Source organism: Galeopterus variegatus, unplaced genomic scaffold (genome assembly GCF_000696425.1).
Source record: "Galeopterus variegatus unplaced genomic scaffold, G_variegatus-3.0.2 Scaffold8993, whole genome shotgun sequence".
NCBI classification, from domain to species: domain Eukaryota; kingdom Metazoa; phylum Chordata; class Mammalia; order Dermoptera; family Cynocephalidae; genus Galeopterus; species Galeopterus variegatus.
In genome coordinates, this window is record NW_007735104.1 from 44,906 (window position 1) to 51,320 (window position 6,415).

Sequence of the window (6,415 nt, forward strand, 5' to 3'; positions counted from 1 at the left end):
ATCTGCTCTCACCTGTGCTCATCTGCACTCACCTGTGCTCATCTGCGCTCACCTGTGCCTCCCTGTGCTCATCTGCACTCACCTGTGCTCATCTGCGCTCACCTGTGCCTCCCTGTGCTCATCTGCACTCACCCGTGCCTCCCTGTGCTCATCTGCACTCACCTGTGCTCATCTGCACTCACCCGTGCCTCCCTGTGCTCATCTGCACTCACCCGTGCCTCCCTGTGCTCATCTGTGCTCACCTGTGCTCATCTGGACTCACTTGTGCCTCCCTGTGCTCATCTGCACTCACCTGTCCTCATCTGCACTCACCTGTGCCTCCCTGTGCTCATCTGCACTCACCTGTGCCTACCTGTGCTCATCTGCACCCTCCGTGCCTACCTGCACTCTTCTGCACCCACCTGTGCTCATCTGCACCCACCTGTGCTCATCTGCGCTCACCTGTGCCTCCCTGTGCTCATCTGCACTCACCTGTGCCTCCCTGTGCTCATCTGCGCTCACCTGTGCTCATCTGGACTCACTTGTGCCTCCCTGTGCTCATCTGCACTCACCTGTGCTCATCTGCACTCACCTGTGCCTCCCTGTGCTCATCTGCACTCACCTGTGCCTCCCTGTGCTCATCTGCACCCTCCGTGCCTACCTGCACTCTTCTGCCTACCTGTGCTCATCTGTGTCTACTGGTGCCCACCTGCAGCCCCAGGGCTCATCTGTTCCCACCTGCACCCATCTGCACTCACCTGTACCCATCAAGAGTCAGAACCACTCCCTTCTCATTCACCAGCCATACACAGCGGTATACAAAGAGTCTGTTGTAAGGGGAAGGAGGCCGGAAGCCAAATTCCTTTTGTGTAAACTTATTTTCTTAGAAGGGGATTGAAAACACATTTGTAATATCTTTGTCCTCAATAAAAAATGCCGCGGCAGCTGTTTTGGGATGAGCTGTGTTGTTTGTCACTGCCTTCTGATGATATCCCAAACACAGACTTTATGTTACCCCCACAGCGAACCCCAGGGTTGACCATGGGCCAGAGCAGGCTGAGGCCGGGTGGGGGACTGGGAGGAGACCAGGCCCCCCAAGGCCCATCCATGTGCTTTTGGGACACAAAGGCCTGCCCTAGCCTAGCATCCAGCACCCAACCTTCATTTGGCCCCAACCGGAATCCCAGCGTGTGCCTCCTCATCCCCCTCTAAGCAGCAGCACCAAATGCGACAAGCAAACACGAGGACCCGCCGTAACCTCTGTGCTCCCACCTGTTTAGCCTGCTCCTCTCTTCTTTCCCAAGAGGCAATTGGGGAACGTTTGTGCCGCTATGGAAGGCAGGGAAGCCCCAGGAAGTCCAGGGACACTGTCTCTGCCCCTGGGACACTGCCTTGAGCTTCACCAAGTGGGCACTTTTCTAATCCTCTGGGTGGTGGGACCATGAGCTCCTTCCTGGGGACAGAAAGGGGCCCTGTCTCCTAACTATTTGCTGTGGGGTTGATGAAACTTATGGCATCTCATCAGCATGACAACTGCACCGGGTATTGCCTTCCTTCAAGAAATGGAGGACCCTGGAGCACAGAGAGGTCAGATGCTCACTCCTAGGTCACATAGCAGGCAGCAAGGTTAGAACTCAGCCTCTATCCTTAAGGCTCCTTCCCTTCCCCTGGCTCTGCCCTGAGCGGCCCCCTCCCCCAGTGCAGGGCAGGCCACAGAAAGCTCTGTGGGTACCGCATGATCCTGGAGCCCAGATTGCTCCTCCCGCCCCAGATCTGGGGGGTCTGAGGCTCTAAACCTGCAGAAGCCCTTCCAGGCGAAACACACAGCCCAGCAACCTGTGATTAATTTTCCCGTCCTCATTAATTCCCGGATTTGTCCCTGTCATTACAAGGCGGCAAGGCGGTAGGCGGTGCGTACTGGGGCTGCGTGCACGCCTGCCTCTGAGAGCTGTTAGGAGAAGGCCTGGCACTGGTAATCACCTCGCCGGCCTCAGATGGTCTCATTAGAGGTAATGAAAGCTAGGAGCCCAGTGCAGGCGGGAGCCGGCATTCCTCAGGGAGACGTGCAGCAGGAGCTCTCCAGAAGAAAAACATCCTCAAGAAACAAGGGGGTACAGAGAGCCCCGTTCCTCTGTGGAGGCTACATCTGTGGGGCAGCAGGATGACGTGGCCAGGGCCAGGCTGCAAGGACCAGGCCACCAGGACATGGGGCACCCTCCTGGGAAACTTCTCCCAAAGCTCCACTGTGAGTTACCTTTTCTGGGAAGAGCAGCCCTGGTGCTCCCACCCCTGGCGTCCTGCCCCAGAAGCCCATATGGGGTTTGGGCTGGCCTCCCCTCTCGTCACCTGCACCCATCCCTCTTGGGTCAGCAGGTCTTGAGCCTCCTCCCTGGTTTCTGTCTCAATTCTCACCCCCTCCAGCTTCTTGTCTACACGGAGCCTCCAGAGAGAGCACTGTAGAACCAACCTGGCTTTCCAGTGCCCTGAACAAGCCCAAACTCCTAGGTTGCAGCTTCAGTCCTCCAGAGTCCAGCCTCAGCTTGCAGAACCCTCCATGCAGCTCAGCCTCGGGTCAAGTGATTTCCCTCCAGCCCTCCTGTGAAAGCACAGGTTCGGACTACGTATTATTTTCCTTGTGCTGCTGTAACAAGTTACCATGTGCTTACCATATCCAAGTCTGTTCCCTTATGCGCTGGGGGAGCAGTCTGAGATGGGTCCCGCTGGGCTGATAGTGAGACAGTGGCAGGACTGCATTCTGTCTGGAGTCTTGAGGGGAGAGTCCCTCTCCTGGCTTGTCCCAGCGTCTGGAGGCACCCACATCCCTTGGCTCGTGGCTCCTTCCCCATCTTCCAAGCCAGCCATGACCGGTCACATCTTGCTCACAGCACATCACTCTGACCCCAACCCTCCAGCCTTTCTCTTATTCTGTGATTACATTGGGCCCATCCAGATAACCCAGGCTCAACTCCGCATCTCAAAAGGCCCTTAATTCCACCTACTCAGTCCCTCTGCCAAGGAGAGCCACATATTCACAGGTTCCAGGCATAGGGCACAGACATCACCGGGGCCATCGTTCTGCTGAGCATGACCTGGCCCTGCCTGGGAGCTGTTTCAGGAAGCCTGGAGGGCTTGGGGAATTTGGGGAGGACCTACCTGCGGGCACTGGTCACTTTGACCCACATGTCTGAGAAGTGACCTCTGGATAAAGAGCCAGTGGGGAGGAGGCTTGGCTGCAATAGCCTCCTGGTCAGTGTCCCGTGCATTCCCTCTAGGTCCTGGGGGAGCCACATCAGTGGAGACCACCAGATGGGAGAGGAGTCCACATGACAGGGAAACTCCCAGGGGTGAAACCTCCTAGGAAGCTTGTAGCAGCAGGGCCTGCACTGGTTTGAGATCGCCCAGCTGATCCCCAGGCTACCTACTGGCTGTCGAAGTAGGGCCTGCCAGGAACTCGGGGACTCTGGTGGCCTCACCACCATCTGCTTTGGTCTGCCTTGGCCACACTGATGGCTCCTTCCTGCAGGAGCCAGGGCTTCCCCTGACTCCCATTACCATTTCAAGGAAATCAGATCTGCAACTTCTGGGTCCAGGCACCTGGAAATCAGTGTCCTCCAGGGAGGCTTTATCTCTAATCTGAACATCTCATGGGCCGCAGACATGGTGTCCTGGAAGGCCCTGTTGGCACTTCAGGCGGCCATGGGCAAGTCCTAGGCTAAGATCACAGAGCTGGGTTCCTCGCTTCACCCAGGAAAGGCTTCCACAGCAACCGTGCACATACTTTATTCCTGGGATAACTCCTAACTCTCCTCTCATGGACCGTTGAGATGTGGCCCACATAACATGGCTCTGTCTTGCATCCTCCAAGGGTCTCTTAAGAGCATCATGTCCCTGAACGCACCTCCTGGCTCCAATGGCCCCAGATGTCTTGGCTCTGCCTCCCCCATTGGATGGTGAGCTCCTGTGGGCAGGACCCTCTGGCTCCCTTCCCAAAGGGGATGCCCAGTAGGCATCTGAACACTCACTGCAGAAAGGTAATGTTCCCAGGACTGGCTGAGCCCCAACTGGCCAGGTGGGCCCGTCCTCATCCCTAGGACCGTGTCACCATGTCCTTGTGTTGCAGGGAGAAAGAGGCCCTGTTGCTTTCCAGGTCTGAAGGTGTGAATTGCCCCCGGCCCCCATTGTCCCCATAGGGAATCTGAGGCTGAGCAAATTTACACAACAGGATGGGGGTTACTAGGCCAGGCAGTCAGGAAGCCACATCCAAATTCCCAGCCTGGAGCCTGTCAGACCACCTTCTGGTTCCCCAGCCCTTCCTGCCAGCCACTGCACTTTGCTTCGAAAAACAAACTCAGTCGTCGTGGTTCTTTGGGTACCATAAGTATCCCCTCTCCTTCCACCATTATGTTTTGGTAACTACAGGATGGAGCAGAGCAATCTGTCAGAAAAAAAGCAAGAGCCACACATCCTGGAACAGGAGGGACAGAGCCCCAGGCTAGGGTGGGCTGCCAACATGCTGGGGCCCTGGCATCTTCCCGGGACAAAGGGCAGACAAGTTCTCTCAATGCAGCATTTGGAGCTCTTCCGTCTACCCTTCCTGCACAATGTCAGCCACTGAAAAAATAAAACAATGGGCAGGTAGCACTTTTCACCTTTGGGATTCAGATGGACCCACGTAAAAAAAAATGCCCCTTTATTTCTTAGCACTTACGAGATGTGGTCTTAGAGTTTGCAGACACCTATGAGTCACTCACTTTATTACCCAAACACATGTGGCTTACTAATTAGGGAAGCCACAAAATGCTCAAAGCCCCTGAAATAGTGTGGTTCCTACTGATGCCTGAGGTCACATCTGGGCCAGGCCTTCTAGCTCTATGGTGCTGAGCCGCTTTCAGCCGGCCCTGCCCTGGTCCCCCCTACCCAGGTCCTTTGTGCTTGACCAGGACAGGACATGCCTTCATCATCGATGTCCACTGGGAATGGATCTGAAGGACACATGGTGTGGTAGAAAGTGTGTGGGCTTAGGAGACAGTTAGATCTGGATTCAGACATCTGGGTTCCTCCCCAGGGGCAAAACTTTGGGCAAGTTTCATATCTCCTTTGAGCCTCAACTTCTTCATCTGTACAACGGGAAGGACACACCTGTCCAGCAGGGCTGTTGTGAGGACTGGATTAGATGAGGCAGACAGAGAGGGTTGGCACAGTGTCTCTCACACAGCAGGTGGGTGGCACATGGCACCTGGCACCACCTAGGGGCCACAGGGGTGGCCTTCTCCACAAAGTGTCCTCTGGACATTCTCCAGTGTTTTCTGCCCCACAAAGTGCTGCCCTCTTTCGTAAGGATTCGCTCTCCCGCCTCTGTTCTTTATTGAAATATAATTCACATACCGTAAAATTCATCCATTTAAAAATGTACATTTAGTGGCTTTTGGTATTTACAAGGTCATGCAATCATCGCCACTGTCTAATTCCTGAACATTTTCATCATCCCCAAAAGAATCTCATAGACAATAGCAGTCACTATTCCCTCTCCTTTCAGCCCCTAAGAGGATGAAATTTACTTTCCATCTCTACAGAAATTTACTAATTTACTTTCTATCTGCATGGAATTGCCTACTCTGGACATTTCACATAAATGGATTTCTATAATGTGTGTCCTTTTGTGTCTGGCTTCTTTCACTTAGTGTAATGTTTTCAAGGCTCATTGATGCTGTAGCATATGTCAGAATATGATTCCTCTTTGTGGCTGAATAATATTCCACTATGTGGTATATGGCTTGAATATCTGTCCCCTCCAAAGCTCATGTTGAAGCTTAATACACAATACAGTATTTAAAAGGTGGGGCCTTTAAGAGGTGATTAGATGATGGGGGATATGCTCTCGTGAATAGATTAAACCATTTATGGATGAATTGATCAACTGATTAATGAATTATCGGGGAATACATTGGCTTATAAGGAGAGGAAGAGAGCACATTAGTATGCTCAGTCTCTTGCCACATGATACCCTGGGTCACCGTGGGATTCTTTGAAGAGTCCCCCACCAGGAAGAAGGCCCTCACCAGACATGTCCCCTTGACGTTGGACTTCCCAGACTTCAGAACAGTAAGAAATACATTTTGTCTCTTTATAAATTACTCAGTTTCAGGTATTCTGGTATAAGCAACAGAAAATGGATTAAGAAGTATAGGTATGACACATTTTGTTTATTCATTCATCCATTGAGGGGTATTTGGGTAGTTTCCACTTTTTGGTTATTATGAATAATGTTGCTATGAACATTTGAGTACAAGTTTTTGTGTATGTTTTTAATTCTCTTAAGTACATACCTGTGAGCTGCCAAACTGTTTTCCAAAGAAGCTGCACCATTCTACATGCCCACTAGCAATGTGTGAGGTTCTGATTTCTCCACATCCTCACCAAAGTAGCTATTTTATGT